The sequence below is a fragment of the Macrotis lagotis genome, chromosome 5 (assembly GCF_037893015.1).
Source record: "Macrotis lagotis isolate mMagLag1 chromosome 5, bilby.v1.9.chrom.fasta, whole genome shotgun sequence".
NCBI lineage: Eukaryota > Metazoa > Chordata > Mammalia > Peramelemorphia > Peramelidae > Macrotis > Macrotis lagotis.
This window is the reverse complement of record NC_133662.1, coordinates 103,633,719-103,661,530: the sequence shown is the minus strand read 5'-3', so window position 1 is coordinate 103,661,530 and position 27,812 is coordinate 103,633,719. Positions and strand designations below refer to the sequence as shown.

At 33.0% G+C, this 27,812-nt stretch overlaps 1 pseudogene; it reads right to left on the bottom strand.

Annotated features, from left to right (window-relative positions):
• Positions 1-22,667, bottom strand: part of LOC141489346 (proline-rich protein PRCC pseudogene) — a 69,068-nt pseudogene extending 46,401 nt beyond the window's left edge.
• Positions 22,668-27,812: the final 5,145 nt, after the last annotated feature.

Genomic DNA, 27,812 nt, shown 5'->3' with positions numbered 1-27,812 from the left:
TAATCCACTTTCCAGGTCAGTTGTTTTAATTCCAATTATTTTACATATGTGTCTTTTATTTTTAAATTTTATTCTAATATATCTTAATTTCTGTTGAAGTTATTGATTTTTGTTTTTTTATTTTACCTTTCAGAGGTTCAATTTCTTTTCTAAGCTAATAATTCTCTGTCTTTTCTCCAAAGCCTTTATTATTTTAAAAAATTCTCCTTCTTCTTTCCTACTAGATATGAATGCTGTCTTTACAGAAAAATTTATTTTCCCCCTTGAGTACCAACTTGAATTAATTATGAAATTATATCTGTAAAAAGTTGTTTAGCATTTACTGATGTTTACTTTTTTATTCATTTCTCCAGTTTTATTTGCTAAATTTGAGGTTTGTGCAGGGGCCAGGATCTTTCCTACATTATTGGGTAAAATGACTCTGCTTGGTTTCTCTCTTAGTCCTCTCAGATCTAGCATTGAACTCAAATTCTGATTATTAGATATTTTTGAACCTTTGAGATTCAGATACTCAATTTTTAGGACACTTATAACATCTTAGGTCAGAGTCCAAGGGACCTGTCCAGATCTGAGCACTGTAGAATTGGGCTGGTTGCTTGGAATTGGTGACAACTCACTGCCCCTTCCAGGAACTTCCATAATTCCCACTGAAGGGCTCTCAGACTACCCCAAGAGACCCCTTGCTACTTCCATGTAGAGATCTGTATAGGCTACAAAAGGCATGTTTGTATAATCACATTACTTAAACTTTCCCCTTCCTAGATTGGAAGATTTTATTTTTTCCACTGTTTTTTGTTTTCAGATATTATCTTTACTTCAGAGAATGAGAGTGAAAAGATATTTGAATAGATCCTTCTTAATAATTTACTGTTCTGTCCACCTTGGGGCTTTCTTGGAAGATCCCTCTGCTTTTACTGACTTCAAAAACATAGACTTATGTCTAGTCAGCCCAGGTGATTATCCTTGGCTGGCATTGACTTTTCTGGTTAGCTGACTTTTCTATGTATAATGGTCTTGTGTTTGCATTATCATGCAGTTCTGAGAGTTTTGAGTATACATTCAGTAGAACTCTTTCAAACTGTGTTTGCCATTTGCTACCTATGTTATCTTAGACAAAGCATTCAACTTGCATAGACTTTAAGTTTCTTTATTATAGAATGAAGAGGTTGGATTCATTGCAAAGAATCTACTTTCTAGATCTGAATTTATGATTATATGAATGAAGATTTACTTATTCTTTACAATTAAGATTATCATTTGAATAAAATAAAGAATAAAAGTTATAGGCATAAAGCTGTAATAAATTGTGAAGATAATATAAATTTGAAGTCTATATATACTTGTGCCCAACAGATTACTCTGGAATGTTAATTTCAGTCATGTTTTCAGGTGACTGAAGAGAATTTAATGTGACTTCTATTCTGCTGTTGGGCTTCAAGTGATGGCAGATTTACTTGGTGAAAAGAGATTTTTTTTTCCTAGTAATGAAGCTTGATTAGCAAGGGGAAAATATCACTTGAAGAAAGATTTTCATTTAATGGCCTTCCCTATTCCCTCTGTTCATTTATTTTAGATGTTCAAATCTAATTTCTTCCTCAGCAGGTGATCATCAGCTGGAAACATCCCTGTTGACCTCTGTCTTATGTTCCAGTTAAAATGTTTGTGTGCCTTTTTTTTAAATTCACAAGTCTAATTTTCTCCCCAGAGGGTGTTCACAGCTTCTTCAAAGGCTTCAGTGTTTATGTAGTAGTTGAGGTTTTCTTTGACAGTGTTCACACATTTCCTCCTTCAGGTCTCCCTGGTCAGCTCAATGGAGAAAAGAACCCCAGACAGGATTTTCACCTAGCTAGCTGTTGCTAATTAGAGGGTGTTAGAGAGAAACACTACATTTTATTCTGTTCCCCCCTCCATAATCTGGGAGTTTAGCCATTATCTAAGTAGGCAGTAATAACTATTTGATCTGACAATAAATCTGCCCCTCTTGATTCCTTTACATTTAATCTTGGTTTTATTATTGTTTTTATATTGTCCGTGTTGATTTTTCAAAACATGTTTTAAATATTGAAATCTTGAATGTTGCAGCTAAACTATCTAGTATCATATCTGGATATCTCAAAGGTTTGACTTTTCAAATGTGCAGGTGTCATTAAATGGAGTTGGTTATTGATCTATTCTTTTCCTTAGGTTCATCTAAAATCTGAAAATGATGTAAAAATGTATTGTATTATTCTTAATACATCCTAAATTTTGATGAGAGAGGTTTTATTGTTAAAAGTGCTTTATTCTTTGAATTTTTATATAAATCCACAGATCATAGGCATTTATCTGTATCAGATTTGATTGGAATGAAACTTGGATGTCAATTAATTCAAACTCCTCAGTTCATATTTGAGAAAGCAATAAAATAAAGTAAAATAATTTCCCCATGGTTGCTCAGACCTCTCTATGTTTAAGAAAGAATCTTTACACAAATTCTTTGGTACCAAAGTGAATATTTTGGGGTTTTTTGTTTCCATTTCACTGTGGTGCCCCTACTTAAATCCTATTCTTAAGACCTAATTCTAGCATTGATTTGAAAAAATTTAACTGTCTGAAAGTAAACTCTCAGGAATTATATCAGGGCAAAAAGTCTTTCAATTTGGGTCTAGTGATGGATTCAATCTATAAAACAAATTTAATAAGAACTTGCTACAGGTTAAACACTATCCTAAGTGTTAGGTATAAAATATATACAAAGAATCCTTATTCTGAAGAATATACAAGCATATGAACAGAACATATGAAGAGATTAAATATAAAATATATAAAGTAATTAAATACAATATATTTAGAAGAGGGAAACTAGCAATTGGGAGGATGAGGGAAGGAAAGGAGAAGTTACTCTTCCTTGTGCAATATTACTTCTGTGATTCACTATGTAAAAATTCAGATGAGTTGTATATACCATAGCATTCAGGACTTATTTTTTCCTATAAAGTGTCCTGAAATGAAATTATCAGCATACCGTCTGCATTACATTAAAAGAAAAATGTTGGGTTTTCTAATTTCCATTGTTATACCTATAATTTATTAAATATTTCACTGAAGAGATTGTATGGACTTAATGGTGTATGTCCAATAAAAAAGAATTCCTATCAAGCTATAAGAGCAGACTATTCTCTATAAGGAATCTAATCTCCATGAGTTATAAGAACTACCTATTTGCCACACTCTATTAATTGTAATTAAAACACTGAATATCTAATTTGCTCTCTTATTGTCTAAAAGTACATTACTGTATATGCTCATATCTCTAGACTCCCAGTAGTGTAGATATCCTAATTTTATTCAGTTTAAACCCCAACATTGCATATCTTGTTGGACTTATAGAAATGACCTTTCTTTCTCTACTTCTTTCTGAGAGTGGAAATGATTATAATATCTATTTCTTGAATGACAATCACATTTTAGGTTATATTTGAAAATAAAAATTGAGCCACTTGTTATTCACTATCACAATATTAATTAGATAGTGTTGTCTGAATGTATTTCTTTGCAAAATGTGACAGAATCAACCATCTATAGTCTTAATTTAGTCAAGTAGTTCCGCCTGAATGTGTCTACCCTTGGCAGCATTCCAATACAGTTGATACTTCTGTTAAGGGAAATTTGATGATTAGAAACTAGTGTTCAGGGAGGAACAAATCTACCCATCCAACTGTTTAATTTAGCTGCCATTTATCAATTTCAGGATCAGCAATTTGGTTTAAACAATGGTTATCCATTTAACTCTGCCACTTTTGCATCTCTCTGTCTCCCTGTGTATCTGTTTTTCTGTCTCTCTGTCTCTCTCTGTCGCGCTGTATGACTCTGCCTCTCTGTCTCTGTCTCTCTGTCTCTCTCTATTGGTCTGTCTATCTCTGTCTCTCTCTCTCTCTCTCTCTCTCTCTCTCTCTCTCTTTCTCTCTTTCTCCTCCTTTTTTCCCCTCTCAATTGAGCCCAGAGAAAAAAATTCCACACCTAAAGTTCAAATGCAAATGCTTGGATTGTGCTCTTTTGAAAATGCCCCCTAAAATCTGTTTTATAGCATAATTATAGAAAATACCAATGTGATAATCATTGGAGTTTGTTTTTGTTGCTTTGAATATTATCATCCCCGCACACTCCATCGCCATTAACAATCCAATAGAAAACAACAGGGACTGAACTGTCAGGATTATTTCGAAAATTATATTGGCAAAAAAATCTGTCTATTATAATCTAATGTAACTGCTTTGGAGTTATGCAAAGTCTATCCTGGAAAAGTGATGGTGTGATTCAGCAGGGGATTTTCAAGGGGAGTTAATTTTGTTTGATTACCAGTATAAAGAGACTAAGAATTTTATTGTAAATTTTGTATACTGTTGTAACTTGGACATATTTGAAAGGCTAAGTACAATCATTTAAGAATACAAAATGGATTTTATATACAAAATTCATAATATACTTTCTTAACTTAAAACAAGTTCTTAAACAATTTTGTATCATATTTTCTTTTGGTATCTTCTGAGGCTTATGAACCACTTCTCAGAATAATAATATTAAGTAAATAAAAAAGGTACATAGGACAATGGAATCTAATTATATAAAAATAGATTTATCATAATATTTTAAAAAATACTTAGATCATAGATTAAAAATCTTGTTTTTAAAGGTATTGTCTTTTCTCCCATTTCAATCTAAGAAATATTTATTGTTTTCCCATCTTGCATTAATCATGTGTCTTCTGCCATTATCTCCACCTTCCCTTCTGACTCAAAAAGAAGAGAAGACCTTTCTCCTTGTCAAGGAAAATCCTTCTACATGAAGAAGGGAGCCAGTGGAATCTTCTTTTTAATACAACTGTTTCCAAATATCTCATAAGGTTATGTTACTATTTTAATTTCTAGCATTTTAGGCCTTCCATGATTGCCCTAAATCAGCTTTTCTGAATTTTATTTCCCATCTTAAACTTTTTACTTTCATTAACTATCTGGAAACTCTCCTTCAAACATAACTTAGCATTTCCTTTTTCCAACCCTTTTGTCCCATGCATGTGTCATTTCCCATTGTAATAAAGATTCTTTCATCTCCTTTTTACTTATCCTGCTCATCATTCTTAAATGCTATTTCAAGGAATTTTCCTTAACAACCTCCTCCTCTCCGCTTCTGTAACTGGGGGAGATGTTTGACGTTTTTGTCGTCTAAACCAAACAACCTGGATTTACTATTTATTCCTATTGTTCATGTAGCTATGCATATATATGTATATATGCATGATTTATATACATATATATATAATTTATATATTATAGATATGCACACTATTATTGTATGTATATTGTATACACATAAGCAAATATGTGTATATGTACATATACATATATACATATATATATATATATAAAATCTAGATAGATATACATAGGTAGATAGGGAAAGAGGGAGAGAGAGAGAGAGAGAGGGAGAGAGAGAAAGGAGATTGCAGTTTTACTGAACAACATTTTGAAGACACAGATTATATTTAATAGGATTGTTCTGTGACTATGTTTAAATTTTGAATGCACTAGAGATTTTAAACATGTAGCTTATAATTCTCCTGAATTCAATCAGAATAAGGTAAACATTTAACTGGAAAACATTTAACAGAATAAATTTTAAAAATAGGTAACATTAATGACTGCTTTTCTATGTTAATATCAGTTCATAAGAATTCTTATATATGGTTTAATGACTCCTCTGACTAAGTATGACACCAGTGAATCTCACCTGAGGACACAGATTATATTTTATATGTGTTTTTGTTAAATATTTGTAGTAATGACACATACACACATAGACATCTAGATAGATAGATGATATATGTACTAACATATATAAAAATATTATATACATGTATGCTATTTATATATGCTTACATGTATACTTATACATAGATACACAACATTGAATAAATATATACAATACACATACAAAAGTATATACAAATATGTATATATGCTTGTATATATGTAAGTGTATATATATATATATATATATATATTTTATAGATAGATAGATATTGTAAATGTTTGCGTGACATGTATGCTTGATGACTTTTTAATTCACTTGTTTCCAAATTCCTATTAAATCCATTATGTCTTCAAGGTGTAGTTCAATGAAATTTTAATTCTTTCTCTCTCTCTCTCCCCCCCCTACCTATTTACCTAGGTGTGTGTGTGTGTGTGTGTGTATATATATATATATATATATATATATATATATATATATATATATATATATATATATATATATTTAAAACTAGATTTTTATATATACACATATATACACACATTTTCTTATGTATATATGTTATACACAACAATAATATCATATGTATCTATCATATATAAGTTATATATGTATCTAAATTATGCATCTATATATCTACATGTATACACATGTAAGTGTATACATACATGGATATATAATACACATGTGAATATATGTGTATTTATGTATGTGAGATGTATGGTGTATTCAGGGAAGAATACCATCTCTGGTGTAACAGCTTTCCAAGTACTTTTCAGGGTTGATCTTCACCTTTGGTATCTTCCTGATATTCAATTCTCATTTGTGCCTGGAGGAAACTATGGGATGTACAGCTACCACAGCCTGGTAAAGCTTTTCAGTAGATGATTAAACAAAATTGAGGCTGAGCAACATGCCTAAAACACATCTGTGAATAAGGAGGTAGTCTATGTCAAATATTTGAATATTTCCTTTCATGCATTGGACAATTGAGAACAATTTGTTCCTATGAACATGAATGCTACGAAGGCAGCTAAAGCAGATGCTTTGGAGTGCTTAGAGCTTGGTAGGAGATCAAAGATGACAAATTAATCCATTACATCTCAGGTCATCTCCAGTTGTCTTAACTTTTCTTGCCACTGGACTTCTCTGGAAGAAATAATAAGGCTAAAGATTTTGTGCAATTCTGTCTTAAGCACTTTGACAGAGAATCAAAACATTCTCTGATGGGATTGGTTTGTATTGAAAACAAAGAATGAGCAACTACACAAATGCTAAGCTATGGCAAATTGGGGAAAGATTGATTCAATTTAATTCAAGAATTAGTATACCTTATTATTTTTAGTACTTAGAGTCAGAAAAAATATGGATTCAAATCCAACTGAACCTCAGATTTATGTACAAAATATGATAACTACACTATTTAATTTTTAGGTTTATTATGATATTAAAATATTGTACTTACTCTATGGTAGTCATATAAGTTTATAGTCACCTAAAAACTTGAAATTAAGATGTAAATATTTCTTTGCTGTTATCAATATTGTTGTGTAAATTGACATTAAAGATTTATTTTATACAAAAGCCAAATAGAATTTTAGAAATAACTACAGTCCTGATATCAAAGATTATTATATAACATTTGAAAGAAAAATTATGAGAAACTTGATATCATGGCATAAAAATTAAAGGCTCTCTAAGGGGGAAAAATTTGATGGGACAAACTCAACTGATTTCTAAAAGCATGAATTATAAAAAAGGTCCTTATGAATGTGTAATGTACTCATTGACCAATTTAGATTGTAACAGAAGCAAAAATTGGAAGTAACGGGGATATTATAAAATACAGTATGTACTAGTGAGAATAAAATCAGAGAATTAAAATCAGAAAAGAACAGTGACATGATACAAGTTAAACAGAAGCAACCCCATTTTACCTGTGTTAGAAAAATAAAAGAACCAGTAGAACCAGCATTCAGAATGGAATCAAAATCATTGATGAAGAAGGAAAAGAAAAAAACATGGAGTTATTCAATATTTATTTTGTTTTTTTTCTTTCCAGTGGCAGCACTCAAATGATAAACAGAGAGAAAAGAGGACATATTGTCAAAGCACCTAATTTTCCCTTGTGGGTAATATCAGTGACTCCAAAAAAAAAAATCCTGATAAGCGTGCTTTGTGAATTGATCTTTGAAGAAAAATATGGGAGAGATGCCATAGAATGGAAAAAGACAAACATTCTTATTTTGAAATGGGGAAGAAAGAAATTGTTCAGGATATAGGTAATTCAACTTTATAATTTTTGTTAAAATTCTGAGAGTTATTTGTTAAGATAAAGATTTGTGATCTTTATTTTAATATTAGAAAGCAGTACACTAGGGAAATATTTATATCGAACTTCTGGAATAAGGGACTGGTATCCAAGAAATACAAACCAAGAATGATATAAAACTAACTGATATTTTTTGATATATAAGTAGTTAAGCTTGTGGACAAACTTCAAAAAAATATCACAAATTATTAAAACTATATGAAATATTATTTCAAATCATTAATGAAAGAAATGAAAATCAAAACAACCCTGAGAAAATAAGGAAGCAGAGTCAAAATGGTAGAGATAAAAACCCAGGTGTCCTTCAAAACTTCTCCTCTAAACAATTGTAAAATAATATTTCAAATAGAATTCTGGAACACCAGAGTCATGAAAAAGACAGATTTTTTTTAAACAGTCCAAGGAAACTTAATTGTTGGCAAGAGAGGTCTGTGATATCAGGTTGAGGTTCAGCCTGGAACACAGCACCAGTAGCAGCAGCAGGAAATGCTGGAGGAAACCCTGACAGCATCAAAAGCAGCAAGGTGGTCAGACAACTGTTCAGAAAGAGATTATAGGAAACTCTTTCCTAGCACTGGGTACAGCTGGTATTCACTGTCAAGTCTATTAGTTCAATGTAGGCCTGGGTCACAAAGGAATACTTGTGGACAGTTATAAGGGAGCTGGGACTGGAGTCAAAGTTCCAAGACAGAGAGATGTTCTTTTTTAAAAAAATTAATTTATGGGGCAGCTAGGTGGCGTAGTGGATAAAGCACCGGCCATGGAGTCAGGAGTACCTGGGTTAAAATCTGGTCTCAGACATTTAATTATTACCTAGCTATGTGGCCTTGGGCAAGCCACTTAACCCCATTTACCTTGCAAAAAGAAAACCTAACAAAATTAGTTAATTTATTTTCATCCATATACACATGTATATTTTTAAATTACAAAATGTCCTTCCATCCTCCCTTCCCACTCCTCTCCCCTCAGTGGAAAAACAGTAAAGTTAGCTTTGGATATACTTATTTTGGATAAACATGTTTTCATATTAGTCATTTTCAATTTGATTAATTAGGATTAAGGGAAAGAGATATATAAGAGATAATTTTTAAGTGTTTATCAGATTTTGAAGGGTTAGTTTTTCTTCCTCTGGATGGGGATAACATTGTCCATAGCCAGTCTAATACAGTTGTCCTAACTCTCTGAACAGCTGAGAGGAGCTGCATCCATTAAGGTTGATCATCCTACAATGTTGTTAATGTGTACACAGTTCTTTTGGTTCTGCTCCCTTCACTTATCATCAGATCCTGTAAGTCATTGTATCACTCTCTAGCGTCTGACCATGCATGGTTTCTTATAGAATAACAATATTCCATATTATTCACGTACCATAACTTGTTTAGCCATTCCCCAATTGATGGGCAGAGAAATTCTAATATTTGTGGTTTTACTAGAGTAGGGGTCACTTTTAGGTAAAAACCTGAGCACAAATCACTAGAGCAATGTCCCTGGAGTACACTACCTCACAACCACCAAAACAATTTCAGACCCCAAGAATTGGTTCTGAAAAAATTAGTACCAAAAAGCCAGAAGTATGGGACAATGTCTCTCCACCCTAAAGTGAACAGAACCAAATATTGACAAAGTTCAGTCAAGAAATAGATTGAAAAAGCTAAATAACAAAGAATTCCATAAAATAAATAGGTCAATTGGGAAAAAAGAGATAAAAAATTCACTGAAAAAAATAATTCCTTAAAAATTGGAATTGGGCAAATGGAAGCTAATGACTCTATGAGACACCAAGAAACAATAAAACAAAGTAAAAGAAAAGAAAAAAAGAAGAAAATATGAACTGTCTTATCAAATGATATGAAAAATAGAGAGGAGATAATTTATTATCATAGCTCTTGGAAGACAAGAGTCGAGACATTGTATTTCAAGATATTACTAAGAAAAAAATGCCCTACATAAAAACCCTAAAATCAAATGCAGAAAGACAGAAATAATAAATACATACTTCTCAGACAATGAAGTGATAAAATTAAATGTAATAAAGGGTCACAGAAAAAGAACTCAAAAAGTACTTGAAAGCAAAATAACTTTATTCTACATAATGAGTGGATCAAACAACAAATCATAGAACTAGTCAGTAATTATATTCAAGAAAATGATAATAATGAGAAATCATACAAAAATTCATGAGATGTAGCCAAAGCAGTTTTTTTAGGTGTTCTGGGTTTTTTTTGCAAGGCAAATGGGGCTAAGTGGCTTGGCCAAGGCCACACAGCTAGGTCATTATTAAGTGTCTGAGACCGGATTTGAACCCAGGTACTCCTGACTCCAAGGCTGGTGCTTTATCCACTACTCCACCTAGCCACCTCCCAAGTTTTGAGGGGAAACATTATATCTCTAATTTGCTTATATGAATAAATGGAGAAAGAAGAAATCAATGAATGGGTATGCAACTAAAAAAGCTAAAAAAGAACAAATTAATGACCCTCATTTAAATACAAAATTAGAAACACTGAAAATCAAGCAAGAGATTAATAAAACTGAAAGCAAGAAAACCATTGATCTCATAAATAAAACAAAGAGTTGGTTTTATGAAAAAGTCAATAGAAGAGCTAAACCTTTGGCTAATCTGATTTTATAAAGAAAAAAAGATAACCAAATTACTAGTATCAAAAATGAAAAGAGTGAACTAATCATCAAAGAGGAGAAAAATAGACAATTCAGAGCTATTTTCACAACTGTAAAGCAACAAATTTGATTATCTGAATGAAACGAATGAATATTTACAACATACAATCTACCAAGATTAACATACTTAAATATCCCCATTTCAGAAAAAGAAATTGAAGAAACCATCAATAAACTTCCTAAGAAAAAGTCTCCAGGTCCAGATGGATTTACAAGTGAATTGTACCAAACATTTAAAGAACAACTACTTCCTATTCAACCTAAACTATTTTAAAAAATAGGAGGAGTTCTACCAAACTTCTTTTATGACACTAACATGCTGATACCAAAACCAGGAAGAATCAAAACAGGAAAAGAAAAATTATAAATAAATCTCCACATTAATGCAAAAATCTTAAATTAAATTTTAGCAATGAGATTACAAGTTAATACTAGAATAATGTATGATGATTGGGGAGGGTTGATATCAGGTAGTCAGGGATGGTTCAATTTTAGGAAAACACCCAACATAATCTACCATTTCAATAGCAAAATCAACAGAAATAATATGATTATCTAAATAGATGCTGAACAAGGCTTTGATAAAATACAAAATACATTTCTGTTTAAAACACTGGAAAGTTTGGTAGTAAATGGAGCTTTCCTTAAAATAATAACAAGTATCTATCTAAAACTATCAACAAATATTTTATGTAATAGGAACGAACTCATAGCATTTCCAATAAGATCAGAGGTGAAGGAAGAATGCCCATTATTACTATTACCATTCATATATACATACACACACACACACACACACATATATATATATGTATATATATAGTTTTAGAAATGTTAGCTCTAGCATTAGAAGAGAAAAAGAAATTGTCAGAATTGACAATGAGGAAGCAAACCTTCTACTCTTTGCAGATGATATGATGGTATACTTAGAGAACCCGAGAAAATCATCTTAAAAAATTGGAAAATTTTCAATTGTTTATGGTTTGGCTGGGCTAATATAATAAAAATAAAACTTCTGCTCAAATTAAATTATTATTCACTGCCATACTAATCAAACTAACAAATAATTATTTTATCATGCTAGAAAAATAATAACAAAATCTATCTAGAGCAACAAAAGGTCAAGAATTGCAAAGGAACTGTCAACAAAAAGGAGGAAGAAGAAGGTGGCCTGCTTCTACCAGATCTAAAACTATACAGAAAATTAGTAGTCAACAATACTGTCTGGTACTGCTGATGAAATAGAATAATGGATCAGTGGATTAGGATAGGTTCAAAAGAAACAGTAGAAAATGATTGCAGTGATCAACTGTTGGTCAAACCCAAAGACATTAGCTTCTGGGATAAACTCATTTTGACAAAAATTCTTGGAAAAACTGGAAAATAGTATAGCAAAAGCTAGGCATAGATTGATGTCTCACACCCTATACCAAAATAAGGATAAAATGGTTACAGGACTTGGAAATAAAGGGCAATACCATAGATAAATTAATAGATCAAGAAATACTCTTATCTTTTAGATCTATAGAAAGTGGACAAATTTATGACCAAAAGAGCAATAGAGTACATTATAAACTTCAAAATGAATGATTTTGACTATGTTAAATTGAGGAAGTTTTTGCCCTAGTAAAATTAATGCTGTGAAAATTAGAAGGAGAGCAGAAAGTTGGGAAGTAATCTTTCCACCAAGCAGGAGTTCTGATAAAAGTCTCAAAGTCTCATTCCTAAAATTATATATATATATATATATATATATATATTTATATATATATATATATATATATATATATATATATATATATATGAGAGAGAGAGAGAGAGAGAGAGAGAGAGAGAGAGAGAGAGAAAAGTGCATCAAATTTATAGGATTACAAGTCATTCCCTAATTAATAAATGGTCAAAGTATATGAATAGATAAATTTCAAATGAAGCTATAAATAAACATTAAAAAATTCTCCATAACTATGAGGTATCACCTCATACCCATCAGATTGACTAAGATGGGAAAAAGGGAAAATGATCAGTGTTGGAGAAATTGTGGGAGGATTGGGACATTAATAGAGTTCTGGTGGAGTTGTGAACTGATCCAACCATTCTGGAGAGCAATATGGAACTATGCAGAAAGAATAATAAAACTGTTCATACCATTTTACCTAGCAATTCTAATTTTAGACCTATATCCAGAAGACCTAAAAAATTCTAAATCTTAGTAGCAGCTCTTTTGTAGTGGCAAAGAATTGTCAAGTGAGAGAATGCTGATCAATTGGGGAACAGTTAAACAAGTATTGATATATAAATATTATGGAATACTATTGTTTTATAAGAAAACATAAATTGGAAGAGTTGTGAGCAGAGACAAGATGGTTGCATGAAAACATGAATTCCTGGAAACTTATTGCCCAAAAAACTCCAAAAGCCTTCAAATTATGACTAGGCAAAATTTAGAGGAGTAGAACCCACAGAAAGATTGAGTAATACAATTTCCTGGTCAACTCAGAAGCTAATTTATTCATGTAAGCATTTAAGGATATAATATATCCCCTGACAGCCACCTTGAGTGAACCCCATTGGGTTGTATATATTTCATTATTATCATTATCTAGAATGAAATAATTAATTCTAAAATTTGCTGTTTGAACCACTCATTCTTTAAAATGAGGTTATTTGGTTTCCAATTAATTTTGGGTCTATGTCTCTCTGGTCCAATATTGCATATGATTTTTACTGCATTATGATCTGAGAAAGATGAATTCACTATTTCTGCCTTATTTCAATTGATCATTAGGCTTTTATGCCCTTGTACGCAGTCAAATTTTGTGTATTGCAGAAAAAAAAAGTATATTCCTTTTTATCACCATTCAGTTTTTTTTCATAAGTCTATCATATCTAGGTTTTATAGCAATCTATTTACCTCCTTTACTTCCTTCTTGTTTATTTTATGATTAAATTTGTGTAACTCTGACAGTGGGAGGTTGAGGTCTCTCACTAGAACAGTCTTGCTGTCTATGTCTTCCTGTAGTTCTTTCAACTTTGCCTCTAAGAATTTGGATGCTGTACCATTGGGTACATACATATATAGTATTGAAATTAATTTATTGTCTATGGTACCTTTTAGGAGGATATAGTTTCCTTCCATATATATTTTAATGCTATCTATTTTTGCAGATGCTTTGTCAGAGATAAGGATTGCTAGCCCTGCTTTTTTCACTTCAACTGAAGCAAAATATATTTTGCTCCAAAATATATTTTGCTCTTTGCTTCAAAGAATTTCTCGGCTTCAAATGAGTTTCTTCTAAGCAACATATCATAAGATTCTGTTTTTTAATCCACTCTGCTATTCACTTATGTTTTAAGGGAGAGTTCATTCCATTCACATTCAAAGTTACAATTACTAACTCTTTATTGCCCTCCTTTCTATCTTCCAACTGTTTGTATTTCCCCTCTTTTTCACTTTATCCACATTCCCCAGTATTTTGTTTCTGTATATGACCACTTCAATGTGTTTGCCCTCCTAAATCAAGCCCCCTCCCCTTTCTTTCCCTTTCTCCTTCTTTCTTCCCTTCCTTCTGTTAGTTCCTCGTTTTTCTCCACCTCTCCACCCACTCCCCTTTTCCCCTTTTAGTGCTTGAAATGTAAGCTAAGTTTCTTAGCTTAACTGAGAGTGTGTAAATTGACTTTAAGCCAAGTCTTATGAGAGGAAGATTCAGGTGGTTCTCATCTCCTTCCTTCTTCTCCTCTATTGCAATAGGTCTTTTGTACCTCTTAATATAATGAAATCTTCCACATTCAATCTCCTCCATCCACCCATCTCTTTACTGACCCCCTTTTAAAGGAGGTATAATTTTCAAATCATTCTGAGTCAAAGAAAAGTTTATTCTCTCTAATAAAGTTACAATTTTCAAGAGTTAGGAAAATATCTCAGGTGGGGATATAACCAGTTTCATCTTATTGGATAGCAATTGTTTTCTTCCCCACCCCCTTTTTTACCTTTTCATGTGTCTCTTCAATCTCCTGTTTTTGTATCCAAATTATGTATTTAGCTCTGGCCTTTTCATCAGGAAATGTTGGAAGTCTCCCATTTCCTTAAATGTTCGTCTTTTCCCCTGGAAGAGAAGGCTCAGCTTTGCCGGGTAGTGGAGTCTTGGATGCATTCCAAGCTCCCTTGTTCTTCTGAATATCTCATTCAAGGCCTTTCAATCCCTTAATGTTAATTCAGCTAGGTCCTACAAAATCCTTACTGTGGATTCTTGGTATTTAAATTGTTGCTTTCTTGCAGCTTGCAGGATATTCTTTTTTTTCTGCTGGTTCTGGATTTGACCAAAACATTCCTTGGTGTTTTCATTTTAGGAATCCTTTCTGGAGGAGATCAATGTGTTCTTTTGATAACTTTTGATAATGATTTTGTGCTCTGGTTCCATGATATCAGGGTAATTTTCCATTACTTAATACTGTAATATTTTTCTCTTCAATGTTTTCAGGAAGACCTCTAATTCTCGTGTTGTCCCTTCTTGATCTATTCTCATGGTAAATGTTTCTGCTGATGAGGTATTTTACTTTTTCTTCTATTTTTTTCAAACTTTTGGTTTTCTTTAATGGAATCTTGTCTCAGGAAGTCATTATTTTCCAGATTTCATTCTTTTTTTTAGAGAAGAATTTTCTTCATTTACCTTTTGCAAATCCTTTTCTAATTGGTCAATTCTACTTTTGAAGGATTTTTCCATTTGCCTAAGTGTAGTTTTGAGGTAATTATTTTCTTTTTGCATTCATCCAATTGCATTTTCCAAGGATATGTTTTTTGTTGTGAGATGTTGATTTTCTCTTGCTTTTCTTTAACCATTTTTTCCAATTGATTTTTTAAACTCCTTTCTGATTTCTTCCAGGAAGTCATTCTGGGATGGAGATCAATTCATAGTCTCCTCAGGAGTGCTAGATCTCTCTGGGTTAGAATCTGTTTCTTCCATGAATTTCTAGATGGGCTCCCCCTTTCTGCTGGCCTTTCTTCATTTTCCTAGGGTCTTGTGTTGGGGGAGGGGCTGGCTCTCAGCGGTATGCTTTTGGCGACTCTAAGGCTTTGTTCACTTGGTTTAGTAATTCTAAGGGTCATCCAGTAGTATGTGTTGGTTGCTTTCTCTGGAGTGTTTGAAGCCCTCTTCCTAATCCAGGATAGAGTAATGAGGGAGGGAGGAGGGGCAGCAGGATCTGAATTGTCCTTGAAAAATGAGCTGGATGCAGGGGGGAGGAAGTTAATCTCCCTTTCAGCTGAGTGAACTTTGTTGGCCACACCTGTGCTTGGTTGGGGTGGTTATGATTTATTTTGGGGAGAGGGCTCTGTCAAAAGTATGGAGTTCAAGTCCTGAGACCAGCTGGTCATTTTCCAGGGTTACTCAGAAACTCTTTGTGCTGTAACTCACCCTCCTGATGATTGGGTTTCACTAGACTTCCTCTGCACCCTGCCAAAGATTCTGCAACTAAAATTGGTTTTTGGACCCACCACTCACCAAACTCTCTGTGACTAAGTCTATTCCTCTGTCTACATTCCATTGTTATCCCAGTACTTGACCTCTGCTCTTCAATCCTGGTATAACCTTGCTCCTGTGAGGTAGACCTTGCTGGTAGGTGTTCTTTTCCTAGCTTCTTTTTCTGAATTTTGTTGACTGAATTTCTTTTAAGAGGTTTCTTTCATAGAATGAGTGGACCAAACCAAATTATAGAGAAAGAATTAACCATTTTATCCTAGATAATGGTAATAATGAAACAACATAACAAAACCTATGGGGATTCACTCAAAGCGACTCTCAGGGGATATATATATATATATATATATATATATATATATATATATACATATATCTATCTTTAAATGCTTACATGAATAAATTAGAGAAAGATTAAATCAATGAACTAAACATGCAGCTAAAAAAAATTAGAGAAATAACTAATTAAAAATCCCCAAATAAATACCAAATTAGAAATTCTAAAAATTAATGGAGAAATTAATAAAAGCAAAAGAAAAAATCTATTGAATAAATCAGTTTTATGAAAAAAATATAATTGATAAACCTCTGGTCAAGTTGATTTAAAAAAAAAAAGAATGAAGAAAACCAAATTGCTAGTATCATAATGAAAAAGGTGAACTCACCACCAATGAAGAGGAAAATAAAGTAATAATTTGAAATCTTTTTGCTCAACTCTATGCCAATAAATTTGATAATCTAAGTGAAATGGATGAATATTTGCAAAAAATATAAGTAGGCCAGGTTGAATGAAGAGGAGATTAAATACCTAAACAACCCTCTCTCAGAAAAAGAAAAATTCATCAAGCCATCATTGAACTCCCTAAGAAAAAATGTCCAGGGCCTGATGGATTCACAAGTGAATTCTACCAAACATTTAAGGAACAATTGGTTCCAATTCTATATGAACTCTTTGGAAAAATAGGGAAAGATGGAACTCTGCCTCACTCTTTTTATGAACCCAATAGGGTACTGATAGCTACACCAGGAAGAGTTAAAACACAGAAAGAAAATTATAGACCTATCTCCCTAATGAATATAGATGCAAAAATCTTAAATAAAATATTAGCAGAACAATTACAACAAGTTATCACCGGGATAATACATTATGATCAAGGATGATTTATCCCAGGAATGCAGGGTTGATTCAGTATTAGTAAAATTGTTAGTATACTCAATTAAATCAACAACAAACCTATCAGAAATTATATGATCATATCAATAGATGATGAAAAAGCTTTTGACAAAACACAGCATCCATTCCTACTAAAAACACTAGAGAGTGTAGGAATAAATGGACTGTTCCTTAGAATAATTAGCAGTATCTCTCTGAAACTATCAACAAGCATTAAATTCAATGGGGAGAGGCTAGAGGTATTTCCAATAAGATCAAGGGTGAAACAAGAATGCCCATTATCACCACTATTATTCAATATAGTATTAGAAATGTTAGCTTCAGCAATTAGAAAAGAAAGAATTGAAGGAATTAGAATTGGGAAGGAAGATACAAAACTCTTACTCTTTGCAGATGACATGATAGGCTACCTAGAGAATTCCAAGAAATCATCCAAAAAACTACTGGAAACAATTAGCAATTTTAGCAAAGTTTCAGGTTATAAAATAAACCCTCATAAATTCTCAGTTTTTCTATATATGTATAGCAAGATACAGCAGGAAGAGCTAGAAAGAGAAATCCCATTCAAAGTAATCTCAGACAGTGTAAAATACTTGGGAGTCTTCCTGCCAAGGCAGACTCAGAAACTTTTTGAAAACATTTATAAAACACTTCTCACACAAATTAAATCAATTTCAAATAACTGGGTAAATATCAACTACTTATGGATAAAATAATATATAATATAATATAATATAATATAATATAATATGATATGATATGATATAATATAATATAATATAATATAATATAATATAATATAATATAATATAATATAATATAATATAATATAATATAATAATATAATAAAAATGACAATTCTACCAAAACTAAAATCCCTGTTTAGTGCCCTACCAATCAAAATTCCAAAAAATTACTTTATTCCATTAGAAAAAATTGTAAGTAAATTCATATGGAGAAATAAAAAGTCAAGAATTTCCAGGAATTTAATGAAAAAATGTGCAAAAGAAGGGGGCTTAGACCTACCTGATCTAAAATTATATTATAAAGCATCAGTTATCAAAACTGTTTGGCATTGGCTAAGAAACAGAGTGGTGAACCAGTGGAATAGACTAGGTGCAAAAGCAGGAGATGATTATTGTACTTTGCTGTTTGATAAACCCAAAGAGTCCAGCTATTGGGATAAAAACTCTCTCTTTGATAAAAAACTTCTGGGGAAAATTGGAAGTTAGTATGAAAGAAACTTAGATTAGACCAACACTTAACACTATTTACCAAGATAAGATCCAAGTGGTTACAGGAGTTAGACATAAAAAAATTACTATAAGCAAATTAGAAGAACAAGGACTAGTTCACCTGTCATATCTATGGAAAGGGGAGCAATTTATGACTAAGGAAGAGATGGAGAATATCACCAAAAACAATCTAGATGATTTTGATTACATTAAATTAAAAAAGCTTTCGCACAGATAAAACCATTGTAACAAAGATCAAAAGAAATGTAGTAAATTGGAAAACAATCTTTACAGCTAATGATTCTGACAAAGGACTCATTTCTAAAATATACAGAGAACTGCGTCATATTTTTAAAACAAAAAGCCATTCCCCAATTGACAAATGGTCAAAGGATAGGCAAAGGAAATTTACAGATGAGGAAATCAAAGCAATCCATAGCCATATGAAAAATTACTTTAAATCATTAATTAATAGAGAAATACAAATCAAAGCTTCTCTGAGGTACCACCTCACACCTCTCAGACTGGTCAATATGACCAGAAGGGATAATGATCATTGTTGTAATGGTTGTGGGAAATCTGAGACACTATTATACTGTTGGTGGAGCTGTGAAGTCATCCAACTTTTCTGTAGAGAAATTTGGAACTATGCCCAAATGGCAGCAAAAATGAGCATACCCTTTGATCCAGCCATACCACTACTAGATCTATACCCTGAAGAGATGATGAAAAAGGGTAAAAACATCACTTGTACAAAAGTATTCTTAGCAGCCCTGTTTGTGGTGGCAAAGAATTTGAAATCAAGTAAATGTCCTTCAATTGGGGAATGGCCTAGCAAACTGTGGTATATGTATGTCATGGAATATTATTGTTTTATTAGAAACAAGGAGGGACAGGAATTCAGGGAAGCCTGGAGGGATTTGCATGAACTGATTCTGAGTGAGATGAGCAGAACCAGAAAAATACTGTACACCCTATCAGCAACATGGGGATGATGTTCAACCTTGATGGACTTGTTTGATCCATCAATACAACAACTAGGGACAATTTTGGGCTGTCTGCAATGGAGAATACCATCTGTATCCAGATAAAGCACCATGGAGTTTGAACAAATTTCAAGGACTATTCCCTTTAAATTAGAAAAAAAAACCAGATATCTTCTTGTTTGATCTTGTTATCTCTTATACTTTTTTGTTTCTTCCTTAAGGATGTGATTTCTCTCTCATCACACTCAATTTGGATCAGTGTAATACATGGAAACAAAATAAAGACTGACAGATTGCTTTCCATGGGGGTGGGGTGAGGGAAGGGAAGTAAGATTGGGTGAAAAATTGTGAAACTCAAAACTCAAATAAAATCTTTAAAAAAAAGAGTTTTCTTTCATGTTATCTTTCAGGGGAACTAGGAGTACTTAACACAGTGCCTGTCTTCTCTACAGCATCTTGGCTGGAAGTCCCTAAACTGGTTTTTAACACATTATTTTCTTCAGCATTTTTTGTATTTCTTTCACCAGGCTGCTGGTTTGGTTTTCATGATTTATTTGCATCACTCCCATTTCTCCTTCAAATTTTTCCTCTATCTCCATTAATTGCTTTTCAAAGTCTTTTTTTTTTTTGAGTTCATCCATAGCCTGAGCCCATTTTCTATTTTCTTGGAGGTTTTGGGTGAGAAGCTTTGATTTTTGTCATCTTCTGAATCTTCCATGGGATCAAAGTAATTTGATCAGATTCTTCTTTTTCTTTTGTTTGCTTATTTCCTCAGCCTATGACTGATTTATCACACTTCCAAGACTTTGCAGGGGAGTTTTGGGACATCCTACAGGGACTTTAATTCGTCCAAGGTCTTATGAGAGGCTTTGATTGCTCTTTTGCCTGTGCTCTGGTATGTGGATGACCACAGGCCCTTCCTTCTGCCCTGGAGCTGTGAGGAGTGTTCCTGTTTGGCTAAGTGGTATGGGGACTCAGGCTGTAACCTGGATATGAGTGTGGGCAAAAAGCTGCATCCTGTCCCAGGGAGAGTAGAGAGACCTCTGCAGTCTCCCGTCACTGCCTTGACTGTGTACTATGCTCTGGAGGTTCAGATTGTCTTCCCCAATTCCCACTGCTCTGTACCCTGCTACTGCACCCCAGGGCTGCTCTGAGGCCAGTGCTTGTTCTGCCATTACTCAGGTGTGTCAGAGTTGTCTGACCAGTCTTTCAAGCTGTTCCCAGTGATTCCTGGGCCAGGAGGTCTGGAGACTGCCCCCCTCTTCCATGGACTCAAGACCCCCCAGGGATCTAGGCCTCAGGCCTAGCTGCAGTGCCCTGTAGCTATGCTTGCCGTGGCTTTTTCCAACCCCTGGTCCCAGTGACAATGACTTTTCCTGTGGAACTTCTAAGTTGTCTTGGACTGGGAAATTGTATCACCCAGTCTTTCTGTGGCTTTTGCGCCTCTGACTTTTGGCTAGAGTCATAATTTGATGGCTTTTGGAGTTTTGGGGGGTACTAGTTTCTAGTAATTCCTGCCTTATGCCATCTTGGCTCCAAACCTCCACCCCCAAGTTACTTTTAATATAGTTGATTTCTTGGTCCAGTTTTTCATAATCTTCCTACATTGATTCTCATTTCTTTTTTTCCATTTTTCTTATTCCTGTCTTCTTTCGTTTTTAATTTCTTTTTTAACCTCTTCAAAGAGCTTTTGTATTTGAGTCCTATTTATAGACTTTTTTGATGCTTCCCTTGTGAGTAATTTTTCACTGTTTTCTTCTTCAGTCAAGGCATGGTTATCATCTTTGCCTGTAAAGTAGTTTTTTTATAGTGATTGCTATTTTAGCTTTTTTTGCTTATTTTTGTTGTTTTAGCTCTGCTCCTGGGGTATAGGAAGTATAGATCCAAATTTATTTTTGCTGGGATTGGGGTCTGATCCCTGGTTAGTCAGTGGTCAAGATGTTGCCTATTCTGTCCAGGCCTTGCCTATGCAGAGGTTTTTTCCTCCTTTATGTCCAGGTTCTGACTTAGTAGTGCTTTGTTGCCAACCTAGTCCTGTCTTTTACTCTGGTGTTCTCAAGGTTCAGACTTTGTTTGGTTTTGGGATCCTCCCTGCTGGTTTGCTGTCTAGTTGCCAGAACCTCTGTTGTTGTTAAGCTGTTGGGACCTGGACTGCCCTGTGGTTCAAAGCCTCCCACTGACTTTCCTGCTCTCCAGCCTCCTGGACTTTACTTCCCCTTTTCCTCCAAAGAAACAGACCTTCACTGAAGATCCTCCATGATGTCTACAGTTGAAAACTTCTTTGAATCTTCTCTTTTTCTTGGTGGGATCTGTAGATTGAATGTCAGCATAGAGGCTTCATTTTTATTTGGTAGGGAAAAGCTCCAGGAGCATGTTAGTTTCACACTGCCAACTTGGTTCCAGAAACAGAGGTATGTATGACTTTATAGATCTTTAGGCATAGTTGCAAATTTCTCTACTGTATGGTTTTATCAATCTCTACCACTTTATTCATAGTGCATTAGTCTTTCAATTTTCCCACATTTTCCCCAAAATATGTAATTTCCTTTTCTTCCATACTAGTCAATCTAAGAAATATGAGATGGTCCATCAGAATTAATCTATGTAATAATGATTTAAAGCATTTTTGTCATATTATTATGAATGGCTTTGATTAGCTCATCTGAATACTACTGTTCATATCTTTTGACCATTTATCACTTGAGGAATGGCTCTTATTTCTATTCATTTGACTCAGTTCTCTATGCATTTGCAAAATGAGGTCTGTATCAGAGAAACTTTTTATAATTTTTTTCTCACAATTATCATTACAATGTATTTCTCTCCATTCTATTGCCCTCCTTTACCTTATTTTCTCTCTCTTTTCACCCTGTCCATCCTTCTGACATTTAACTCACCCAATTTGCCTTCCTTTCTACCAGCTCCACACCTTCCAATATCTCTTTGCACTGCTACTGTGGTAAGATAGATTTCTATATCAAACTGAATGCTTATGTTCATGTCTCCTACTCAACTCCATCTTTCCCTCCCTTCTAAAAGTGTCTCTTCAATTTCAGATAATTTATCTTCTATGTAACTGCTGTTTTTTTCATGGTTTCCTTGCATTATTCTTATTTCTCTTTCCAATTTATCCTCTACCTCTTTTACTTGTTTTAAAGAATCCTTTTTGTATTCTTCCAGGTTCTGAGACCAAACTTTTTTTCTTTGAGAATGCATTTGATAGTTTTGATGTTGTTGTAGTTTCTTCAGAGTCAGTGTGTTGATCTTCTCTATCATCATGTAACTTTTAATAGTTAGAATATTTTTCTGATATTTGCTCATTTTTTCCATTTGATTTCTTGTCTTTAAATGCTTTGCTAAAGTGGGTTCTACTTTCAGAGTTGAGGGTAATCAATTCTAAATTTCACTTTTTCTTTGCTGTTTCTTGGAACTTGCAAGTTTTTTTCCCCTACCAAGTTGGTAAGATCCAGGGAAAAGTTTGTTTATTACTTTTCCTGGCCTGTGCCTGTGAATGAAGAGAAATACTCTTTCCTGCTCTGAAACTGCAACCAGAGTTTCATTTCTACTGAAGCCAAAAGCTCTGGTCAGCTAATGCTTCTCTCATCCTGATTATGAAAGATCCATGACTGCAATCCAATCCCAATATGATTAACATAACAAAGATCTTCCCCCATTATCAGCCAGCAGATACCTTTAATTTCCTTCTGACCAGTTGTATGACTCCAAGCCTTAATGTTGCTTTTCTAGTTTCCTAAGGCTCCACCTGAACTCTATGCTTATTTCAGTATAGCAGACCATTTCTGTTAATTTTCGAAGTTTTCTTAGGCAGAAAAATTGTTGTATCTCATTCTCTTTTGTGGATGCTTGCACTTCATAATTTGTTTGGAGGCATTTGTTAAAGTTATTGGGAGAGATTTTTGGTAGTCCTAGCCTTTTCTCCAACATCTTGGTTCCACACTATTTCTATTCTATTCGTTTTAGTTTCATGTCCTTATGTTTAGAATTTTCTCCCACTTCATTCATACCCCCTCAATTTCTTGCTTTCTTTCAAGTCTATGCTAAATTCTCACATTATACCAGAAATCTTTTTTATTTTCTATGTGTTGATTATTACCAATATAACCTTTATGTATAGAAAAGAGTATACGATAATTTAATAATAAGGCATTCAATCTATTACTAAAAGTTAAATCAATGGTATACCTTCTTTTGTATCAAAGACCCAATGCAATAGTGCTTTTTGTACTTAATATTATTTGCTTAACACTTCAATGAGAAGGTAAACCAAGAGTTCTCATAGCTCCTCACCATATTTGAGAGAAGGGCCAAATTGTGGGTTGGCCCTTCAGAAATCTTTGCATTTATTATAACACTGTCTGAGCAGCTTGAAAGCAAATTTCATAGTAATCAGAAAAATTTTTAAAACCAAAATTAATGTAGCCAGTAAAAATGAATATAATCCATTAATAGAAAAATGGATATTTAATAAAATTGAATATTTCAAGCATTTTCGATGAAAAGACCAGGACTGAATACAAAATTTGACACTCAAACACAAGACAAAAGAAGCATAAATAGATAAACATGGAAGAGAAGGGACTTAATAAGAAAATATCACTGAAATAGAGGAAATCTAAGCAACAGGTTATGAAGACTGGTTTATTTTAGAATTGTATTCTTATGTGATCTGGGAAAGTGAAAATAGTAAATAAACAATTAACATAAGGCTTTTGGATTGTCAAAGTAAGAGAATTTATATAAAGAAATTAATAAATATGATTTAAAAGATAAGACAAATTTATATTTAATATGTGCATATGATTTAAATAGAAAAACATAAATTATAATTAGGACCTTAAATCTAAAAATTCATGAATCTATTAGTATCTTTTCAGAATATTCATTTTTCCTTTCATATATCTGAATTTTAGTCTCAAATCTGTCAGGATTCTCCCAAAGAAGTAAAAACTTCATCCATGTTGCAAGACAGATCTTTAGTAAGTGGCTACACTTTTCTAATCCAAATTTCATTAAAAAATAGTAATCATTTGAGTATGAAGGTGGCAGAACAACTAATTATTATTCATAATGCTTTATCACCACCACAAACATTTGACTAACAAAACACATATACTAAATTGCAGAGAAATAAAAATAGTTACTTAATCTATTAAAATATTAAAATATTATTTTGTGATTACATACAATTTATCAATCAAAATAAATGATATACTTCCCTTCTGACTTAAGTGACAGAACTATCCTAGAATGCAATTGGGAGGAATATTTATGACAGATTACTTCAAAATCACAGTATAATCTCTGCCCTTTAATCTTGCCAAGCACAGCCTACTGACAACATAGCTAATCCAACATCAAGAATAATCTTCGCTATTTCTCTTTACCAACACATACATTTCTCTTCTTTCAAAAAGAAAATTCTGTATGATTTCCACATACTGGCCCTATTTGTCTTCAGTCATGCCAATCTTTCATGCAAACAGTCTATCCTTCCCTCTGTAAATAACTGATAGTAAGAGCAGATAGTTACAAAAATATACAAAAAATATACTTAAAAATGTTTTTGCCACTCTAGGATTTTAAGATCACTTTTGCTAAACTTTCTTTTCTTTCAGTAAAGAAAGTTCTTGAGAGAGTATATCATGCACTTTGCTTAGCCCCTTCTTTGGCATGTGACATTACAGTTGTGATTTAATGACAGATTACCTAGTTTAAAAACTTGGCTCTACCTTTTACTACATGCACTTTTCCACTGATTCTCTCTGGGTCTCTTTCTTCATGTGCTAACTGAGGGAGTAAGGTTAAGCATATTCTAAGATCTCTTTTAGCTCAAAATCTATGAGATTTTGATGGAAGAGCATGTGTTCTGAAAGCCATTAAGGTGGCTAAACAAAGGCATGTTAAGTAACCATTCAAGAACAGAAAGATGTTGCTATTTCATATGCAATATTATCATATAGGGCAGCTAGATGGTACAGTCAGTAGACCACTGATGCTGAACCCATTCCAACTGCAGACACTTAATAGCTGTGTGAACTTGGGCAAGTCATTTAAACCTGATTGTTTCACATCCATGGCCATCTTTGGTTGTCCTGATGCATCAGACCCAGAAAACTGCAGAGGAGAAAGTGAGGTTGGTGACTTAGCACAGCATTCCCTAGCTCAAATTCAATTCATGTGTTTGTCATGGTATCACTTCCATGATGTCTTGGTCTTCTTTGAGGACTAAGAACCATCATCATTATTTTCATACAATTTTTGTAGTTAATGTACTCAAAATTTTTCAGTCATAAGATAAAATTTATCTGAGCCTTTAGGCTATTTTTATCACGTTATATACATAATATGATAACTCTAGAGCAAGAAGGATCTTCAGAGGTGAAATGCAAACCTTTCATTTTATAAATTAAGAAACTAAAGACCTATGACTAGAGGTGACATGCACACTTTGGTGATCTGTCACATCATCAGGTGTGTGTGATCTGAAATCTAGTCTCTTCTGATTCAAATCTAGCACTACCTCATGAACCCCACCAAACTCCTGTGAATTAAAGTATTAATGCTTCTATTAAATTTCTTTTTATGGAGGTAGAAACAGAAGTTCATAAGAATGAACTGACTTGCCTAGCTTCTTAAAAATAGTAAGTGACAGAGCCATGGTTTGATTCTTGAGGCAAAATGCCTAGCAAGAGCTCCCTATTGGGAAATGTCAGCCCGGAATAATAGATTTTAGATTATACTCTGTCAATAAATTATAGATTAGTTAAGGGACATACAGTAATAAGTTTGGAAGAGATAGACCTTAGTTGCCTGACAATTCCAAAATAAAAATTAACATTTTGTATTTGATTTACAGAGGAAAAAAGTAAAATCTAAATAACTAATTTTGAGATTAATAGATCCAATTTCTTGATTTGACTTGGAAATGAATAGGAAGATAAAGCAAATATTAGGGGATCAAGTAAGAGTAAATTGCATTTTAAAGTTTCATTGTTCCTAATATCTAACCAATAATCAGTCACATGACAAGGTAACCAGTATGGGTCAAACAACAAGTCACCTTGAAGGAGAGACTGAAGACAGTATTTGGTAGGCAAGTTAAGAACTTCTGCCATATTGATGACAATCTTATTAGACAATGATTACCTAGCTGTGTGCACTTAGGCAAGCCACTTAACCCCATTTGCTTTGAAAAAACCTTAAAAAAAAGAAAAAAGAAAAAAGAATAAATTAAACCTATCATGTGCCACCTATGAGGAAGATGTTGCATTAAAATGAAGAAGCAAATGCAACATGTGTCAGACAATACATATCATTGCCACAATTTCCATTTAGATTTTGAAGGGGAAGACCCTGATCCTAAGCACCTTGGGAAAAGTAACAATTCCAAAATAGTTTCTTTAGCCATCATCCTGGGAAACAAACATGGTAGAAATGCAGTCTAGCAATTGTTTCTGCAGGTATTTTAGTCCCAAATACTGAAAATTCAGAAAAATATAGTTTATATCTTCAAAGTCCTTGGTACTGTTAAATGATTCTATGTGAGAAATTGAAATTATTGCATCAGGAGAACTGACATTAAAGAATCATTGTCATCTACTTTATCTCTGTAACATTGAAGACCCTGTCACAATTTTATATAATTTACATATCAAAAAATTTTGAAATGTGTTGTCTATCTCTAGAAAGACCAAAATGCATATATTCCACATGCATACTCAGTACTTAGGCCAGTGTCTTTTACATATTAAATGCTCAGTTAAAATATTCATTAATTTATTTTTATTGCTACTGCTTGCATTTTTATTTAATATTTAAATTTAAATTTTAAATTTACCTTTTTTGTTAAGAAATGACCAAAATACTTTGGAACAGGAATATAATGGGATTTCAATACACCTTATGAAACACTGAATATAAAGACTACAAAAAAAGTGTGGGAATGATTGTTAAAGAGAACAGAATTTGAAAACACCACATAATGATTAAAACACCAAAGGAAATAACAAATATAAGAATAATAATAGAAAATTTAAGATTATGTAATTTCATTTGTGCCTGACCCTGTAAAAGAGAGGAAAGAGGATATGTTTTGTGGAGATAGAAGTTTATTGGTATAGGATA